Genomic DNA, 21,411 nt, shown 5'->3' with positions numbered 1-21,411 from the left:
AGGGCACGGGGTCTGAAGAGGGGGGGAGTCCCGGCGGGGGACAGAGGTTGCGCCCCGCCTGGAGCTGTGGGACCAAGAGGGAGCGATGTGCCCGCAGTCCCGGGAACGGGTTCGTAGGTCCACGTAAGGGCCGAGGCGATGCGCTGCCCGCTCCGGGAGTGCAGACTCGGGCCCCGAAGGAGCGCTAGGGAGCTCGAACATTGGCAAGAGACGCGCCAAAAATGCCGTCGAAGGGCTCTGGAAACATGCCCCCGGCACTGGTGGGGGCCAGGGCATCGCTCCCGCCTCTGGTCCGCAGCTGCCTCCCCGACGGGGTGCGGACGAGCCCCGGGGACTGGCGGCTGTGCCCTGGGAGTGCTGCTGCCTTGCTAGATCTGTCGCTGCTGGCTCCAGAAAAAGCTGTCCAAGTCCTGTTCTCTGGAACGGTTCCTGAACTATGGGGATCCGCGTCCAAAAATGTTGAGCAATGCCGCGGACAGCCAAAAAGCCGTTTCCTACTTGCTCCTAGGACTTTTCCAAGGGACTCCAGCCTGGCAGAGGCTGGCAAGTTTGCAACTCCGCGCTTGACAAAATCCAAAAGGTGGCCGCGAAGACTTTGCCCTTCCCAGGGTAGGAGGCAGTGGGGTCCAGCAGTCCGGCAGGGCATACGGCAGGGCTGGCGTTCCCGTTGCGAGAGGGGCTGCAGGCTGGAAAGGCTCCAGGTACCAGCCCTTCCTAAATTCAGCATCTTCCCTTTCACCGAGACACGCAAAAAAAAAAAAAAAAAAAAAAAAGACGGGGCGCGCAAGGACGGAGATCAGGTCGCCTTTCGGGGGCTGTGTGCGCGTGCCTTCGCTCGGGATCTCGGGACATTTTAGGCTACCGGGTCAGGGGGAGCGAGGTGAGAAAGGGGATCTAAAGAAGGGAAGGTGATGAAAAACAAAGGGTGGGGGAAGGGACGGGAAAGCAGCGGGGTGAAGGAAGTGAGGGATGCGAGAAGAGGGGGAGCCGCTTACTTGGTCGGTGCGCGTCCCCGCTTTCCCCAATGGGGCGGGCACCGCCGCTGCCCGCGGAGCCCCGGCGGGTCGCTCCCGCCCCCGCGGCAGGAATGCGGCGCGGTGGCCCCCGCCGTCCCAATGTGTTTGTCATTAGCGCTGCCCGCGCTGCTCGCCGCCGCACCCCGACGGCCGGAGCAGCGCAGCGCCGCACCCCCACTCCCCTCCGCGGGATCGCCAGCGCCCGCCGCCTGCGCCTCGCGGGAAGAAGCCCTCCGCTCGGCTCAGAGCATCGGGGAAAAAAAGAAAAAATGAAAAAGAAGAAAAGAAAAAGAAAAAGAAAAAAAACAGAAGAAAACCCCCAACAAATAAATAAAGAAAAACTAATAAAATAAACGAGGAAAAAAACGCGGGAGAAAAGGCGTAAAAAAGAAAAGGTGGGGAAAATGCCCCGCACCTCTTACCTTCTCCTTTAAAATCCGCAGCCCCAATCCTGCAGATTGTAAAACATCCAAAATATGTCCACGTCTTTTGTGACTTTCCCTGCTCAGCCGCGCTCTTTCCCTCCCGCTCGCCCTCCCTCCCGATCCGACTGTAATGGTCTCACAAACCGCGTCCCGTAATTGATTCAATGTTATAGACCATCCTTCCAAAACTAATCATTTGCTTTAAGTAAATAGCTGTCAGGAAATGAAGCCCCCCTCAGGCCCCTTCAGAATAAGAGTGTGTTGGCTCTCCCGGCGCCCCCAGCCCCGCGGCCGGAGGCGGGCGCGCCGGCGGGAGGCTCTTACGCAGGCAGGGGGGCAGTCTCTGCCTCCAGATTTCAGCAGCCTTGCAGGGGAGGGGGAGGTTGGCCATATGGCAGGGGCGAGGGGGAGGAAAGGGGGAAGCGGGGAGTTTTGCACTGCAGGGGGAGAAAATTTAAAAAAAAAAAAAAAAAAAAAAGACCCAAAAAACTTTCATGAAAACTCAGAGTGCTCCCAATTTCATGAATGAGCCTTCCCTCCTCAGACCCTCCAGGACGGTGGGTCGGGCGCCGGGTTCGATGTCCACGGTCACAGTGTGAGCGTATGGATGGGGAGTTTGATTTGGAAACGAATTCGCGGCTTCCTCGTGTCCTTTGTACACCGCTGAGCTCGGGTTTGGGCTAGAAAGCTGGATGGACGGCCGTGAGCCAGCCAGGACCAGGAGGCACAGAGAGAGAGAGGGAGAGACGAATCACTAACATTTATGAATGAAAGACACAACGAAAGGTAACCTTCGCCAGGAGTCAGCCCCCCCAAAGCCCGCAGCTCCGACGGGACCGAGAACGCTCTTCTCTTCTTCTCTGCCTTCGCTTTGCCCAGCGCAAACAGACCCCAGTAATAACCAAACCAGGGACACGGCAAGGGCCGGAGGTGCCGGCGGAGGCGCGGGCAGCGCACGTCCGAGCACGTCCTGTTTGAACACGCTCCAGACGGAGCTTTGATCCCCGCCGGGGAGCCAGCACTGGGTATCTCTGCTTTGTTGGCCGTCGCTATCACCAGCGATAAGCGGTGGCCGAGGGAGCTGCCGGGGAGCTGCCCTTGCCGCCCTTTTGCTGCAGGCTTCGTGCGGAGCGAGGCGAGCGGAGCCGGCGGGGCGCGGCGATGCGGCGGCCGCGGGAGAGGGGGCAGTGCAGCCCCAGGAACGGAGCGGAGCGGAGCGGGCCCCTGCCCGCCGCCTGCCTTCTGGGGAGGGCACCGGCCCCACAGCCGCGTCCCGGGGCTTCTCCCGTTTCCTTCCCACTCCGGCACCACCACCACCCGCACCTCTTTCTCCCATTTAGTATTAAACAAAAGTTTGTTCTCGGAGTCAAAAGTCAGGACCCAGTGGCTTTTCTCTTTCCTAAGGGAGGGAGAGTTAAGCCTCTGAAACGAAGATGCCCCGAAGAGAATAGAGGCAGAAACAAGAACCAACTCCCATGGATGCGCGCTCAGGTGAGGGACCCCTGGCTGGGCTCGCAGGGTTCCCGGCGGCGCTCCTGGCCCTTTGCACGCCCTCCACTAGTGCATCCTCGGTTTGGGTGAGTGCACAACCCCGCTATTGCTTCCACATGTTCCTCCAGGAAATCATCGGAGTCAGATCTATGAGCAGCCCCTGGTCGGAATGCTAACAGGATACCGTAATGCTTGTGAATAAACAACAGGCTCCCAGTGAGTCAAAAAAGCAGAGAAAAAAAAAGAAGAACAAACAAACCAACCAAACAAACAACACACGCGAAAAAAACCCCACACCGTACCCTGGAACTCTCCATCTGAGAGGGCGAGCGCACCCAGCAGCCTGAACCCCTTCATTTGTGGAGGGAAATGCTCTATCATGACTTGGATCAGAATTGCGGGTTCTAGCAAATTTAAGCCCCGAGAAGATGAGCGTCAACTGCCTATGCGCCGGGGCGACCCTGAAGGGCTCGGGCCACGATGTACCGGTGTGAGCGTATCTGGTTTAAGGTGCGGCGTGATTCCTGGCCAACCACCATCAGGATGGGATGTAATGCGAGAGTCAGTCTTGCGAAAAGAAAGGAGCAAAAGGAAAGGGGAGGAGGCGCCTTCTGGTTGCAATTACCTGCTTCATTTGAATAATGCCTTTGTCATGATCATTATCTAGAGGTCGTTAACGGTTTCCACGTAGGATCTCACAAGACCCAGCGAAAAATAAAAATTGCAAACTGGGGGACTGGGAAGGCTGCCTGCTAGGCCGGTCTGGCGCTTCGGGCGGGGGCCCGACGGCTCTGTGGAGATAGGGACGGAGGTGTCTTGCAGCCCAGAGACCCCTCTGGGGAACGGTGATACTGTTCCCGACGTGGCGTCCCCTTCCCCACACTAAGGGCCGGGCCACGCCGTCCGCACGCCCGCCGCCCGAGGAGCTCCGAGCCGACAGGAGCCGGGTTCTGCCCGCTCTCGTCGTCGGGCCGATCCCCCTCCGCAGTGCCGGCGGTGCCTATGGATTGGTCCCGCGCAGAGGAGGTGGTAGTTAAAATAAACCCTCCGGGACGGCTGCTGAGCTCTGCCTCCCGCCCCCTGTGGTGCAGGGGGGTCCCGTCCAGGGAGGCGAGGGGGATGTGGGGTTAGCGAGAGGACAGGCTGGGGGCGGGGGGATTTTTTACCTCTCCTCTTCCCTGTCCTCCCGCCTTCCCCTCCCCGAAGGGCTGGAGCATAAAGCATCCCGTTAGAGTGTGTTTATGTGGTAACAGATGGAAGCTGCACGTCTCAAACAAAGTGCGGCGCCCGGGCTAGAGCCGCTCTCGCCTGTTTATGCTCTCAGCCTGCCCCCCGGGATGGGCGGGGGTGTGTGTCCCCCTCCCCGGGCCCACGGCGCCGTCAGAGTCCGGGCAGCGGGCGCGCCGACGGCTCGGGTTATTGCGGGGCGGCTCTTTCCACTCTCAGACGCTTCCAGGGGGACTGGGAGCCTTCGAGGCCCCTTTCCCCCCTCTTCTGCTCAGCATCCCCCTCCCTGGGGAAATCACAATTTGTTTCAAGTAATAAATCCTTTCCTGCGGCTCTCTCCCAAGGGTGAGCCGGGGAGCGGTTAACTGGATAAGCCTATTGAACCACCTTGTGCGGCCACCGGCGGGACTGGGCAGGCGAGAGGGGGTACTCCGGCCCGGGCTCCGCGGGAACCCCCGCTGAGGGCCCGCAGCCTTTTGACTGGATGGGAAGGCATGTCTGGGTTGAATTATCGTTACCCACGTTCAGCGACGCACGGAGCAGTCAGTAGTCACCCTTTTTTCCTTTTAGAGCAGGAATCCTGCGTGAAGAGCAGCTACAGCCTGGAGCAGATACCCCTCAAACCCCTGAGAGAGGGAGAAAGCAGAGCGGCCTCACATCTGTCTTCACATCTATCGCGTAGGGAGGAGAACGCAGCGGTGAGGGCTGCCTCACCTAGGAAGGGGAGCTAAGCAGAGGATCGCCAAGGGCCCGAGCACCTCCGGGAAATGTGTTCTGCCAGCGGGAAGGTCTTCTGTACATTTACAGTTCTACCAGATTTTTAGATTTTTATTTCTTTCCGTCTTTCCACAAGTACAGATACCCTTATTTTGTTTGTTTAACAGAATTTGGCTCTGAATAGCAGGGATCCCGTGTCACCGGGAGGACAGGCAGCCAGACAAAAGAAATTAACTTTGCCCAGCCTGCCCTCCCTAGCCTTTATTTTTATTCGTCTCATGGTTGGTTGAGGTAGTTCCCCGTACCCGTCGTTTTCCTTCCCCATCTCCGTCGTTTTCCCACCAAGGCCGCTGCTGCCACGATGTCGAGCTGTTTTGCTTTCATTGTTGCGTTTGGCTCTTGACATTAAAAGATGCCGAAACAGCCGTGGAAGCCTTTTTCTTTGAAAAACAGACTTTGTTTTTCCTTTTGCTCCCGCCCTTTTGTGACTGCAACAAAATAAGCAGCCCGCTCTGGTCCAGCAGCAGGCTGAACCCAGTTGAGGGGCGAGGCGAAGCAAGGGGAAAAGGGGCTGTTACCCGCTCGGCCCTTCGGCGCCGCCTGGCTCCGCGCTCCGCTCCGGCCCCCAGCCCCGGGCGGGGAGCCCCGGCCCCGCCGCCGCACCGACGGGCGGGGAGGCAGCGCCGCAGGCGTGCGGGCACCTCCGGGGTGCCTTCACCGCCGGCCGAGGGCGCCCGGGCAATGCCAGCGCCGCCCGCGACACTAGAGGGCACCGGAGCCCGCGGGAGCAGCCGGCCGAGCCCGGCAGGGGCACCGCGCCCCGCCAGCCGCCGCCGCCTCTGGGCTTCAGTAGCGATCGACCGGCTCTGGAGAACATGGCGAGGAGGGGCCGTCCTCCCCCTCCCGGGAATCTAATGGCTCCAGCCCTGTAGGTCCAGCCCCGCAGGTCCAGCCCGGGCCGGGCTCAGCAGCTCGGGGGATGCGGCACGTTGCAAGTAAAGCAGCGAGATAAATTCCTCCCGTGCCACAAATGAAAAGTTTTCCCTCTGAAATCAAAGGATCCTCTGCTGATTCAGCCCAGGTTTGACTTCGGTTCATAATTCCCGAGACCATTATCTCTGCCTTTTTTCTTTCGAGCTGCTACAATTAATGGATTACAGCAGGACAAAACCACAGCCAGACCAAGCTGCTTTCGTTCTGCAGCTATTTACTATTAGTACCAGCTTTGCACCCCTCGGGCTACTGTGCTAGGGAACCCAGCCCTGAGTTCTGCACGGGGGAGCTGGATGCTGTGGAGGCCACCCTGGATGTCGTGGTCATGGTCACCCCTGACACGGCGGGCATGGGCCAACATCTGCATCAGTGTCAGTCCCCGCATATGCCTGGGCTGATCACGTCCACCATACATTCCTACCATGGGCACAGGAGAGCCAAGATAGGCTGAGCATCGTAAAGTGTCAGACTCAGGAGAGAAACAACATGTTTGTTTACTGAGTACCCTGAATTACCCGTGCTCCAGGCAAGGGATGTCATTTTTCTGCTTCATCCCACATCTTTTCTTCTGATGCTTAGTGATTAGCATACACCTTTGGGTGTGATTTGTTGTGGAAATACTGGAGCTACAGCCAAGGTTTATGAATTGTAATTAAGTTTCTAAAAGGATCTCTCTCCTCACCGGATCTTTAGTGCTCCAAAATACCCCCACAAACAAAATGCTGTCCCTCTGTTTCTGTGGCATGGAATGTTTCTGAACATGGATCTTCCCCATCCTAAGGATTAAGAAGATGGAAAGCCATTAATGCTTCCTAAGAGCTTGCAGAACTGGGTTTTGTGTGGAGCCACCATTAGGAGTTTCAAGAATCAGCATCTATGTTGTCATAGTCAGCAAAAAGCTCCAGACCTGGAAATAAATGTAGCCATTCCTCTTAGTCATTGAATTTGTTGACTCATTTTACTCATATTTACCAAGATTATGCTGGAGGTTTGTCAGCAGGAGCCATGAATCACACAGTCATTCTTCTTGCAGCACTATGTGTCTCCTGTACTCAAGGTTCTGTGGCCCTGATCAGTGATGGAAGAAATCAAGCAGATGCCAATCACACCTCGAGCCATTCCAAGGAGTGGCCAAAGCCCACATGCTCGTTTTTCTTTCTTTAGTTCAGAGACAGGAGAGAGTGAAACACTGAAATGTCAGGGGAAACTGTTCCTCCCTTTGTTACTTCTCCAAAAGACTACTTGGCCTTTTTCACTGAGATCACCTTGTTTAACCTGTACCTCATCTAATTCTGCAGAGAGACTTTCTGCCTCAGTTACATGATCATTTGCCTGTCTGCTGTTGACAGTCCTTTAGAGAACTCAGTTATACTCACTCGTCTTGAACAAGGTGAATGTGGAGGGAGAAATGAGAGAGTGAGATGAGAAGAAAATGCAGGTAAAGGTTCCTGTAGCCATGCATGTGAAGCTACAGTTCAGGCTTAGACAGGAAAGCTCTGGTGTAGCTCAAGAGCAAGGATACAGCAGCATGTAGTTAGATTATGATCCTTAGACTGCTGTCTTTTTTTGTCAGATATTTTGCTTTTTAATCTAAATTATCTTTTGAGAAAGAGTCTAATGTGGAAACTGGGCCAGATTCTGCTTTGTGTAAACCTGGTGTAACTCTAACTTCAAGGGAAATATTCCAGATTGAATCTGGGATAATTAAGATTAAAAATTGGCTCTGGACATCTTTTCTTTGGCAATAAAGTTAGAGAAGTTCTGCAAGGAAAAATAATTAAAACCAGGGCTTTATTTCAGTGCTCTTTTAAATAACATGTGCTATAGGCGCTTTGAAGGCATTTGTTCTCTATGACAGCAGTATTTTAAAACTTTCACTAAGTTCCACTAACCAAGTTAACCCTTAACAACCATCTGTGCTTAAACCACTATGTACAGAAACTTCTAATTTTGCAGGACATTGTCCAAACAAAAAACAAATTCCATTAAAATGGTACGATTGCTGCCATGGCAGTAGCAAGCTTCTGCTTACTGGTGAAGTTATGAATTTCACTGCTCTAGCCACAACACAAGCATTGAAATCATTCTGAACTTATACCTTAATCAACATGGGGTTTTTCATGGTGCAAACCTTGTTATCTGACCGCAAAACTCAACACACTGAGAAGGAGCAATTGTCAAAAGGCAGCTCCTTAGTATCCCTGGAAAGCACACTCTGAAAGGAGTTCCTAGAGGAACTCTGAAGTACTATAAATTACTGCGCAATTTTCTATAAGAAAACAAGATGTCATTTAACAGTTTCTGTGTCCAATATCATTGTATTTGTTACGCCCATGCCCATCATAGAAAATATATCACCGTAGTTTGATTGCAATTGGTGAGAAGATGTTGGCCAATTTTTGCCAGGTCTGGCTTTCAGCCCCAATGAAATCACAAGGACATTTGTCATTGTCTTGAGTGGCTCAGCTTTTCATCATGGATTAATCAGGTCTCTCTTTAGGGTGTATAGGAAAAGAAGGTGTGAAGGGGAAAGTAATTTATCTTTGATTCCTTGTGGTGTATGAAGAATACATATTTGGAAAATGTATTTTGCTCTTTTTAAGTGGGGTTGGCATGTAGGAGGAGTCCAATCTGTATTGTTATTTCAGAAGTACATAAATATCAAGCCTTGTCGGCCTTCTTTTTTTGGTAGAGGATTCCTTGCTGAATCAATGAACAAAGACAGCATGGTGAAGTTGACTCTTTCACAGACTAATCTTTTAATCTCTTTGTTGAGCAGGTTTGCAGAATTTGGAAGCAACAAGACACACATCACACCCCAACCTTCTGTTGAAATGAGCTTATCCACCATCCTTTCTCTATCCTACATGAGTGCCTTGGAAGGTTGCAGGAAGCAAACATGGGAGGAGAACCCAGATTGCAGCTCTGAAAGAACCTGTACTGCAAGTCAGGAAGATGGAGCCCATTCTGATTTTACACATTTGAGATTTCTTTCAGAGAAAGGGAATTGTAGGGTAATCCCTCACCTTCCTGGCCCCTATTCCCATCCATGTTCTGCTTCCTTTGTCCCTTGTTAACAGGGTAAGTGCTGAAGGAATAGCAATAAGGATACAAAAAATGCCCAATTCAGAAACAGTTCTCTTTGTTTATCAGTCATGGACACCGCAAAGAAGGAATAGGTACAGATCACTTCATCTCTGTTTTTTATTTCATAGTCAAAGGAAATACAAGCATGCTCTCCTTATTGTCAAGGGAGCACAGAATTTCCTTTCCCTCTCTTTGCAAAGAGAAAACACTTGTAAGGCCAACATAAATCCAAATAAATTCTTGCAATTCCTATCCATCATATCCATCACCAAACTTATATCCTTAGTTATTTTTCTCCCAATGTATTATATACTACTGTAGGAAAAAGGTGTTATTAAAATCCGTGCGTCTATGAAACTTTGTTGGGAATTTCTTGCTAAGCAAGCTGCAAGCAGAGTCTCTGGTAGTCTGAATGAATCTATGAAGCCTGCTCCGATTATCCTTTTCCAAAACATTGTAGGATTTAGTCAACTTGACAAGATGAAGGGTTTGAGGAAACGCTTTAGTTCAGAAACATTAGCAGCTGTACAGCTGGGGGCTGATAAAAACAGTGCTCAGAAGTATAACTGTAGCCCCTGCCGTTAACAGGGATGTTGGAGGCACGCAGCTCTCTTTAGGGGAGGTTAAAATACACAGGTAGTTAGACAGTTTGAGTGGACAGAAGCCATTGTAAATATCTGAGGAGTCTAGTGCTTTTTTTTGTGGGAGACAAATGGTCCCCCAGCTCACTTAGCACCTGCCAGTGTCTCTCTGCTGCCCTTTGCCCTGTGAGGCTGCTTGTTCTGACAGCTTCTGAAGCTCTCCTGGCTTCAAATTCCTTCTCTGTATGTTGGCCTTTTCCATTGCTGCTTATCCTAATATTGACTTAGGAAAGGAGGAGAGTTAAAAATAGCTGTCTCCCCTACTATCTACAGACCTTCTGCCTAGCCTTGCTTTAGGCCTGTGAATCACAAACATTGGTTTAAACCATCATTAGCATCTGAATGAAGATAAAGGGACAAGAGGAGCTAGGGTAGGCAGTCACCTTGTGTAAGTATCACTCCTCAGTTATTTTGAAGAGCAGGAGAGGACCAGGATCAGAGTGGAGGATGTTTGCATCCCATTTCAGCAGTGAGGATTATTTGGAATTAAGGATGTAACAAACCATCTTTCAAAAAACCATGTTGGATCCCTCAAAGCACCCACTGGAGCCTGAGTAAAGCCTGTTGTCACTCTTGGGTAGCTTTGTTTCCTCCCTTCTCTCTGCCATCATTGTTTCTAAGCTGCTCCGCCTGCTCAAACCCAGGAGAAGCAAGGGTGAAGCCCCAGGTCACAGGGGTATGCAGTGTGAAGGGGGACGTGTGTGACGGGGAGGAGGCGTTCATGCTGCAGTGGGTGGCACAGTTTTATGAAGGTCAGTAAACCTCGGCTCCATCAGACCACCAGAGAGAGTGGGTTTCCCAGCTGGAATCACTCAAACTTGTGGCCCTGCACTGAAAAACACCCTCGCTCCAGTCTCCAGGAATGCATCTCTGCCATGGTTAGTAAAAGTGTCCCAGAATATCTCAGCGTCACAGTGTTACACAAGAAGAGAGCCAGACTCTGAGAAAGACACATTCAAACTGGGATTGAAACCAACTGCTGGCTTCCCACCCAGAAGCAAAAATAAAATGAGCATAGTCTGTAAGCAGAGGCATCATGGGCTCCTTCCACCCAGCTCCATGGCTTCGCCAGCTCTGCAACTCCTGCAGCATCTCCAGAAACCACAACAGAAAGCAGACACCACAAAAGTCAAACCCAAAGTAGTCTGTCATGAGATGTCCTTCAGGGAGAAAAGTTTTCAGATCTCTACAGAGATTAAGAAGTGCCAGGAGTGGTGGTTTTTAACCTGTTCGGGTAAAAAAATAACCCTTTCATTATGAGAGCCGGTAATGAATCCAAAACATTGCAGCATTGTGGCTTTGGTAAGGAGTCAGTGCTGAGAAATATGATGTCATCCTGATGTCAGCTGGAATGTGTCACATCAATATGGCAATGTAATGACTAATTCCTGTGGACTTGTGTCCCTACCATTTCCTGGGGAGGACCAAGGATCAGTCCCACCACATCTGGGCATATAGATGTGGCCAGAGGGACAGAAGAGTAACACACTGGAGGATAGGTTCTCTGCTGGAAAAGACCTGGATGCAGTCCATGGTCTCCTGAGGTCAGGGATTATGCTAAGACCTGGAATCAAAACAGGACCACAGTGCAAGAAATGCCACATGCAGAGGGTACAGGCAGAGTACTTCCTAGTCTTTAACAAGGTGGTGACAGGTCTCCTGGCATACTGAAAAGCATTGGTGCCAGTCCTCAAATCCTTCATTTGGATGGGGAGAGTTTTTACTGATGATTAGATGATTAGGTCCACATTAGGGGCACGAGTTTGTCTGGGGCAGGGAAAACCCAGGGTAGACAGAAGAGCTAAGCCTGTGGAGAAAGCATAGGCAGAGGCCTGTGTCCTCATGCTGGCATTTATATTATTTGTGCACTTAGATTTCACTAAAGCAGGTACAAAGCTACGGAGGTGAAAGTTCAGACCACTGTTGCTGACCACCTAGTATTTCTGTTCATATTACCTTGGAAAACTTCGGGCCCGTGTGTACCAACACAAGAAATACCCTTTGGAGTTATGGTCCAGAAGACTGGGTTCAACCAAGTGAATGAAATGGATCAGCTCATGTTTAGTGCTAGTTATACAGGGAGAAAGACCAGTCACTTCACAATGATTACAGTAACTTCACTGATGTAAATGAGGGATAATGTTGAAATCCACAAAGTTACAGTGAGTGAAGAGTGGGACCAAGACGATGGGTCTTTCTTCTTTGGACTCATAATGGTCACCCATGATGTTTTTCACTTTTGGGAAACTGAAATGGTAAATCAGAAAATCTGTAAGGACAACATTATACATAACAAGCTCTACCTACAGGGGTCTGTTAGATGTCTCTCAGAAAAATCAGCATACTGAATGTGGGGTTCTAAGAAAAGGTTTTAGTGTTTTTGTTAGGAATATCACCAAAAGGACTTTGTTTTGGAAACAATAAAAACCAGAGCCAACTTTCCACTTCCAGCATCTCCCATTCAGAAGGAATGTGCAGAAGACCTTGATATGATATGAATTAAAAGGATTCTGCCTTTGCCAGCCCTAAATTCCAGGAAGTGAGACATAGCATCCTCATCTGCTCTTGCAGGCAACATTTGTTTTTACTCTAGCCTAAATACCAGACTGTTTCCTAAATCTCAAGAAGCTGACCGTTCACTTAGATTCCTCAGCCTCTCACAGCAGAGGAGCAGGCTCTACACAGGCATTTCAAGTGCTCTTGCATGCCATCCAAAATTGACTCCTGCCCCTGGAGATTTAGAGGCGCCTCTGAAAGAAACACAACGGGATTCCAATGTGTGCGGAGCTGGTGGGACAGAACTGCCCCAAGGCCCCTTGGTGGCAGTGCACAGAGTGATGGGACCAGGAGATCCTTTCCTATCTGAAGCCAGACTAACACAACAGCTCATGACCCTGCAGGGGAGTAGATTTCATAAAGTAGGTTCAGAGCTTTGTGAAACCCTTCCATAGCCCTGTAAGGGCTGCTTTCAGATTTTGCTTCTTTCTTTCCTCTTTACAGTGCCTTTCACTATTCTATTTTCTGTTCACAGACAGCAGGCATCCTAGTTGCTTTGCATGCATACTGCCAAAAATATGCAGAAATGCTCTCTCTCTGGATTCTGAGCTGGCAGATATTACCAAGCCAGTCCTTCACTCCCTGCAGATCAGCTGGGCTGATGCTCTCTGAGTTTGAAGTGCATCGTGCTAGCAACATCCGACACTCTTCAAAGAGGTTGTGCACTGCATCTGGTGGAGTCACTGGATTTGCTGCTATCATGTAGAGGAAGGATGCCGACGAAGAGGCTTCTGCAGCCACCAGACAGCTATTAAAATTTAGAGGTCCTGATCCTGAGGGCAATAGGGTCAATAAAAGTCTTACATTTGTTGGGATGCCCATGCCTGCTTTAGACTGGTGAACCACCACCCTTCTGCTTCCCCCTCCTCTCATCAAGTGGTGCCCTCTCTGGTGTAAGGTAATTTTTAAAAAAAACATGAAAAATGCGCTGTAGCATACTAAATATTTTACTAAATACTTTCTGAAGTTGCTGAGGGATTTAAGTAGTGAGCAACATTACTCAGAGGTAGTATAGTAGCTTTTCATCTTGAAATACAATTAATTAAACAGAATATTTTGGCAAGCATTGCTCTTTCCCAAACATTAAAAAAATATTCTTGTAATAACTACATAAGAATTAATCAGGGACTCCATAAGCATTTGGTCAAAACCCATACCTCTGAATACCATATATAAAAAGACTTTCTGCTTGGCCATACTACCTGAAGCCTGAGTTAAGATCAGGGTTTCTAAAACTCACTATAAGGTTAAAAAACTTCCACAAGCTATACCAATATGTACATCTCCTCATGTCAGGGGTTCTTTTTCAGTATCACTATGAAAGAAACTCAGAGCATTGAATGTAGCTCGTCAGGACAGGATAGATATCCTGTCATCAAGTAGGATATCTTCCATCCCAAATCCCTCTGCAGCAAACAGTGCAAAATTGCTGCTCCCAATGGGCTTCTGGCAGCTGTTAACATAAATTAAAAACCTACAATAAGCCAAAACAGATCACTGCTTTTTTGCTGGAAATTTTTAACAGACCCTTGTGGAAGTTTTTTTTCTTTTTCTCTAAGAAATCTCTCCCTTTTAGACAAAATTAAGATGATCCAAATTGTAGCCTAGAAGAAAAAAACTGTTTAAAACACTACCAGGTTCCCATCTTCCACATTTCTTTGAGTTTTATTTTTCCTTTCTTTTTTTCTCAAAGTGTATAGAAAAAAAATAAAAAGAGAGAGAGAGAGAAGAATGGGAAACATCCCTGTGGCATGGTGACTCTCCCCAGCTTGAGAGCTGACACTGAGCATTGGGGTTATCTCAACTCCATATTCCAGCTGAGCTTGTTTACTCCTTTGTGCAGTGATGAAGATGTGCTGGCTCACTTTCAAGCTATTGCAACAGTCACATCCTGAGACTCTTCCTCCATCTGTCTGTCTTCAGACTGTAGCACATTCTCATTTATTGGACCAGGGACAGAGAAAAACTGGGTCAAGAGAAAGACAGGTCGGTGCTTGCTCCTTTGTGGCAAAACCAGCACCAAGGCTTTAAGCTGTGCCTGTGGCACAGGCAGAGCAGATGCTTTCTGCAGTTCTGGACAGAGTCAGCAGATAGATACCTGAGAGGGAAGGAGACTGATGGATTTGGTCAACCTGGGGATGCAAGACTTCTCTAAACAGTTTTGAGAACAGAGAGTGGTGAAAAACAGGAACAGGATCAAAGAAATGTACACAGTTCCTTTCCAGCCTCTTCTGCCTCCAGTATCATCTGGTTGATGTGGCTTGCTATGGCTTGAATAGGCAGGGTGATTGCAATCCTAAATGTTCCTACAGTATGTGAAAAGACAGGAAATTTTGAAAAAATAAACAGTTTTTTGAAAATATTGATAAGTGTTTGGTATGCTGTCTCAGGAAAATGAGATATGCAGCACTTTCAGTAATGCAGATAATATACATACAAGAAAAAGTTAGGAGAATATGACTGCATATAACAATTAGGCTATTTTTTACTTTATTTGACAACTGTTTTGAAGAGAAAATAGCATTTTAGAAAGATTTTTCATTTCCTATACTCATATTAAAAGGATTTTGAGGTGCAAAGGTCACCCATTTTTCTAAAGGGTGTGGTGACATAGATCAAAAAGTTATATCACAGCATTAAATTTGCTTCATTACAAACTTTGATCACTATCGGGTTGTTATGATTCTTATTGGAGAAAACCTTTGAAAAAATCAAGTCGCACTAGCACAGTTTTGAAATGCTATCTCAAGCATTTCTTTTGAAATTCCTTTGAAATATTCTTGTCACATTATTTGTTCTTACAAGTTTGTTTTCCTGATCTTTGAGTTTTATATTTTCACAAGGAACCTTTTATTTAAAAAAATTTTGACTAGCTCCCTCATAAGAGAAAAAGATACACAAAGTTTGCTGAGTATATTGTATGTTACTTGCCTTTTTTGATATTTACCTTATATGCAGACATGGGCATAATTTCGAGGTGTAGCATTACCTTACATTTTGATTTCAAGAATGCTGTTTTATTTATAAGACCTGACAGATTCCCATAAACCAGCGAAGTTGTGCAATTCTTCTCCCGTGTTTTCATCTCTTAGCACAGATCAGTAATTTTCAGAAAATAAGGATATCGCACCACTTCTGGAACAATGTAGATAATTTCATAAGTTGTCTCCTCCAGAGAAAGATTACAAAAATCTATTATTTGATATTCTGACTCATACAGAAACTGCCAAAACCAGCTTCATTACTGTCTAGAGTAAAGAACTGAAAAAATAAAAGGAAATCAGAATATGAAAAATCCAGGATTTATGGGCAAGACTGTAAGAACAGCTGTACTGAGCAAGACCAGAGGCCCATGGTCAACAGCGAGTAACACAGAAATAGAAGCAAATGCAGAAGGAGACATTTAATATTTTATGTTTAATAATTCCCAATGTCCAGTAATTTTTCCAGTTGCACTTTTTACCCCAGGAGATTCTTATTCCCTGCACATCCAACATCAAGGAGCTCCTTGGAAAGAAGTGTCATTAGAGTCTCAGGAGAGATGAGTACTACACAACAATACAGAAATTGGCAGGGTTGGAAAGACTCAAAGTCAAAATGTGAAACTAGATTTTTGAGATGCTAATAAAGAAAACATAAATTACAGCTGGCAAATATTAGGGAGAAAATTAATAGGAAGGGTCATATAAACTTCATAAAGAGAAGCACAAAAACATTTAAAACAACCAGTAAGGTGTTCTTTACCTGCATTGGAAGAGCTTAAGGAAAGAACGTGGAGTTTGCTGGGTCACTAAGGATAAAAGGCAAAACTTTAAAAAGACACGCTTGCTAAGAAGCTAGGTGATTCCCTTTCATTTATGCTTATCATCAGAAATACGGAAAGGTGTCTGCACTGAAGTTGGTCGCTTCCTTTAAGAACCATTAGGCCATCTTGTAGACGAAAAAGTCAGAAACAGAATTTACAGTCCAGTAAATCTCCAGTTCCAGATGTTGTATATATGTAAAGGCTGGGATGAAGCTCAAGGCTGGATTTGCTGAGCAGCCAGTAACAGCATACAGTGTCCATGGTGGCTCTTCCAGGAGACCAAAGGACTGCAAAGGCCACAACTGCTCTCCAAGAGCCTTTCTAGAGCAGTACAGCAAGGAAGAGTCTGCCAATATAGTCTGTTGTCATCAAGCTGGGAAGCATCACTGGTAGGCAAAAGGACCAGGACAGTGGGCACAAAAGAAGTTGAGGACAGAAGCAAGAGAAGTGAGACAAATTCTGGCATGAGAAAGTGCAAGGTCATCTACCAATGGTATATGAACAGTTTTTGCTGTGGATATTAGAAAGACTTGTAGACTGGCGGGATAATTTTTATCTCCTACACACATAATGGTCGAAATAAAATAATTTTTTTTTAAAAAAAGCAATCAGGTAACAGGATATATCAAGATAGAAAGTAACATCAGAGAGATGGAAGAACAAATGCCATTCTATGAGGCACTGGGTTTACCTTGTTCAGCTGTATTCAAGAACACCCATCAAAAGGAAATCCTAGGTACAGGAGAAGAGCTACACAGAAAGTGGGAGGACACCCAGAGAGCTTGGCTACCTCAGTCTGTCAAACTGAAAACTGAAGAAGTACAAATGTCTTGAAAATGTATCAACAGAGTAAATACCACAAGAGAGAAAACTCATTTAAAAAAAAAAAGAATAAATGTGCTAAAAGATATTGGTAAATAAAACATCAATAATGAAGTAAATATTGATGATGCATATGTTTAGGATGATAAATAAAATGCTTCCATTCTGTCCCCTAAAATGGTGGGCTGGTCACCAGGAGTACTGCAGCAGTCTGAGAGGTGGAAGGTCTCTCATGTCCCTAGTCTCAGAGGACCAGACTCTATCTTCCTGAAGAGCATTTGTTTTGCCAGAAGGAAGGGACAGCAAAGGTAAGTGGCCTTCAAAACTGTTGTATCCCATTCTCAACTTGGGGAACCAAGCTGTGAAGCAATGGCTCCTCTTATGGGGAGGAGGCATCTCCCTCACCAATAACCTCTGCTGTTTATACACCAATTCACCTCTTGCTGATGGCTGCAGTAAATACAGTCTGATTTTGTGGAGCTTTAAGATACATGGAAGAGGCTCATGCTAAGAGTTAGTGCTGAATTACAACACTCCACAAACCACTGCAGCGCAGAGAGGTATATATCTCTTTATTATGATTTTTAAAGGTCCTAAATAAAAGGAAACCATTAATTGCACTGATAGTTCATTAATTGGCTCTTTAGAAGTTCTGTATTTGCTCAAGATTTCCTGGATTACTGGTCAGGTCATCAGAAAGATTATACCTTTCTGAAGCTTGCAGTAATTAGCTGCTAACTAGGGTTACTCCTCAGTATTGAGTTAAAATGCTGGGACAGGAGGCAAGGAAAAGACCAGGAATGGAACCAAAGCTGCAGCCTGCTAACTTCACTGGTACATGGCACTCTCCTCTGAGAGCAGCTCAGCACATTGTTAGTGCATCAGCTTGTGAAGGCTCCTTCTCAGCACACAGCCCTTCAGAAGCTGACTGGAGGCGACGGCATTTCACTAAATACCTTGGCCATGCGCTGAACCGTCTTGTTAGACCACCATGAGTAAAGGAACACTATTAAATCAGGCATAGCTGGAAGTCATGTTAGAAGAGTGGTCTGGACCTCTTGTTATTTATATCTGTAAAACAATTAGCCCTTGCACTCTTCTTTCAACACTTTATTCTATCTTCTTTTTGAAACGATAAAGGGAATGAAGTTTGTGGGTATTTCTCTAGGTAACTCTGAACACAGTTGCCATCAGTGTGGTCTCAGGGATTTCCCTCTCCTTTTCAGCACTCACATCTAAGTTTCTTCAAATAATTGTATATATGGGCTGGTGCTGTGCCAGCCTCTTCTCATTTGCATACACTTGTTGCCTCTTTGTTGCTGACAGACACAAAATGAAGATTTTCCCCAAGGTGGGGAGAAATATTTCATTCTGTTTGCTCAGGCTCACATGGCAGATGCCACCCTTGCTTTGTGAGTTTCCTTGTCATTTCTCTATCTCCCCTTCTTCTTTTCTGCTCCCAGAAAATAAAATATTTTGTCTTGAAATAAACTTTCTGCATTCCACTTGCTATTTTTGTGAATGGTGTAAGGCAAATGCCTGCTTTCCATTACTCTAGCAATCAGCCAAATTTTTTTTCTCAAAGCTTTGGGAACACTTACCTGAACAGGGATGCTGGTACACCTCTGTGGGTGTGATTCACCCTTCACCTCTGGGAACATCACCTGCAACTCAGGGAACACAGATCTCTAATTTGAAGCTGAAGGACAATACTTCTGTTTCTATGCTCACAGCTCATTGAGTTTTAGAAATAATTTGTGTCAACTGCATCCTAAGTCTGTGCCACACCTCTATTAACATACCTGCAAATCTATTAGAAAAATACACTGTTTGACTGCATTGAATGAAAATGCTGCATGCTTCCTGCAAAAAGTGACAAATTCCACCATTAATCAGTGAAAAAGGAGGTCTCTGTATCAGCACACATGGAGGCAGAAGGGGATTAGAGTCCTTTCAATAATTAAAAAAGTATAATTTGAGGCTTCACTCAAAGCCTGAATCACAACCCATTAAACCTGCTGGAGTAAGTCCAGAGGCTGCAGTAGGCTTTGGATCAGTTCCAGACTCCAAAAAATAAGTAGGTGAAATTTAATATCCTGAGATATACGTGATTCCACATTAGACGACCTTATAATTTCATTTTGGTCTTCAATTCCATGCATCTTGTCAAGTCTGAGGCCTTTCTAACCTCTCAAAAACAGCTGTAGCATGAATGGTCTGAAGAAAACACAAAGTAGATGTCTACACTACACAGCAGGACATTCTACAGAGACCCCAGAGCCACTGCTGGCTGCACATTGTCCCCTCAGCTGCATGGCACCATGCCCAGGCTAATAAGACCTGCTGGGCAACATAGTTTGTTAACATCATAGCAGCTTGGCTTTTGGAGCTTCCTCTGCTCCTCACACCCATCCCCACATGGAAACTCCACCACTCTACCCACTCAACTGCTCATAGGATTGCTCCCTGATATGCTTCTCCTAAAATGGCTCAGGTTAGCCAGAATCACCTCGTTAAGCCAATTAAGTTAACCTGGTCCATCTCTATTGTCTATAAAAGAAAGGAATGGCTTTATCACAGGTGCTCCATGAGCAGATGCAAGTGGTGTGGAGCGCCTGGGAGCGTAAGGATAATCAGCTGTGTCAGAACATCGGTCACCCAGCTGCCACCAAGGAGTTTACCCCAGAAATGTTGCCTTGGTCTGTCATCTAAAAGTGTCTGTGTCTTTTTCTCTCTTAAAAACAGTACACCAAGTCCTAAACATCTTATCCCAGGCAATGCTTGCAGCCTTTTACACTGGTATAACTGTTTTGCTCTTGAGCAAAGCTGTAGCTCATCTTGCAATTAGGAATTTGGGATTCAGCTTCATATTGATAAAAAGGCACCAAGTGCAAGTATAGCAATTACAAATAAAACTGGAAAAAATCCTTTACTGACTTCTTTTGTCACATTTCAGTTGTTACAGGACAGAAAGCAAGTGTAAAAGGAGAATGGTATTGCTCCATCTGCTATGGGTTTCTAAGCAGAAAAAATTCTCTGCCGTCTTAAATACACAAACACCAATATGGTAGGATAGTATTTTCCCCAACTTTGGTTTTGTCAAGTCTTATTCCCTCTTTACACTGTTGATTATGTTTCTATGGGAGAAGAAGGTCTATGATTGCAGGTTTCTCACCAGTGTTGCACTTTCTAAATACTAAAAAGGCTGCAGTGGCAATTTTGCTGAAAGGAAATACAGTAAGCAACATTTTCCCACCATGCTTTAAAGTTGCTTTTGAAGTGGAGTGAATCAGCACTGTTTTTCAAATTCCAGGAAGAGGCTATAACTCTTATGAACTTTAGAGGAATGGAAATAACAGTTGGTCATTTTAATGCAAAAAGTAATATTACTCTAATGTATCATTTGAATCTGCCACACAGCTCATTATAACTATTTTTAAAGTCAAACTGTAAGGGAGTTAACCTCATAAATATGAAAATGGTCTAAGTCCTCTGGAAATGACAATACTTTCTTGATAGGCCAGATTTTGCACCACCGAAATGAAGAAAGATTTTTGCTTTCTTGGGAAAAGATGAGAAACATTTATGTTGTCCAAGTTAAGCCCACTGTTTTAAGTGACAGCAAATCCAACTGAAAACATTGAGTGCTGCATTACAGGCATTTTCTCTCATCAGTCAAAATATTTTCCTGAGCCGTTTAACAAAATGTTCATCAGCTCAGCATAAAGAAATCCCACTCTTGCCTACATGGCCCAAATCAGGAGGAATCCCATTGAACTAACACCATTGCTGCATCCCTGATATATGAAAGGAGAATCAGGTAAGAGAATAAAGCAGGTGTATGTTACCTGCCATTTTATATGAACTACTCCAGGAAAAAACCTGAGAGACTTCTCAAACTAAGCACTTGTTAAAATTATTATTCAGCTGTATTATGGGGAGTCAAAAAAGAAATCTTTATACATATGTGTTTGCATTTTAAAATATAGATTATTTTCCATTAAAAAGGTTTCATTCTTTCTTGCACATTACAAGAAAGTTTCTTTCAACAGGCCAGATCCAATTACTGGTGTACAGCATGAGTTTCCCAAATTCGTGGTACTGCAGAAGTGCTTCATGAATTAGCAGTGTTTAGGAAAAGGAAGCAAAGCATACCAAGAAATCCGCTCTGTGTGGGCAATATACAAGCAGCGTAAATCTGGGGCCAAATACAGAAACTTATAAAGATGACCTGAAACTGAGGTCAACATCAAAATGAAGAAGCAACGTCATCAATAAAAGTGTATGTAATATTGTATCCTGTATGTATCCTCTCCATCTGTAACTAATCTATATCATGTGCAGAGGTGCTTCTAACTAAAACTTCACAGAAGTTAATGTATTAGATAAATCTGGTACTACCCTCTCTTTTTTTTCTTATAAAGTTGTCAAAATAGCGCAGTAGATACCAATCAGGCCTCGTAGGCTTTTGACCAATCTTTGCCTCTTTGCCAAGACTGCATGAGCAGCGTTCCCTCAATAGCTCTTGACTTTATGATGGTGAGAGCAGAAAATCCCAGTCCCTATTGTTTCCTGACGTACTTGCCATACAGCAACCAAGTGTGAGCTGCTCTGATGAGTTCACTCTGAAG

General features: G+C 46.3%; 1 protein-coding gene across 1 annotated transcript in view; it reads right to left on the bottom strand.

Moving 5' to 3' along the window:
- Positions 1-1,686, bottom strand: part of PDGFRA (platelet derived growth factor receptor alpha) — a 35,041-nt gene extending 33,355 nt beyond the window's left edge. Inside the window, exon 1 of the mRNA XM_032110254.1 lies at positions 1,439-1,686. The gene's annotated coding sequence lies outside the window, so the exon portion shown is untranslated. The remainder of the gene's footprint in view (positions 1-1,438) is intronic.
- Between the last annotated feature and the right edge of the window lie 19,725 nt (positions 1,687-21,411).

This window comes from Corvus moneduloides, chromosome 5, assembly GCF_009650955.1.
Source record: "Corvus moneduloides isolate bCorMon1 chromosome 5, bCorMon1.pri, whole genome shotgun sequence".
In the NCBI taxonomy this organism is placed as follows: domain Eukaryota; kingdom Metazoa; phylum Chordata; class Aves; order Passeriformes; family Corvidae; genus Corvus; species Corvus moneduloides.
Note: the sequence above shows the minus strand (reverse complement) of the source record. Positions and strands in the feature narration are given on the sequence as shown.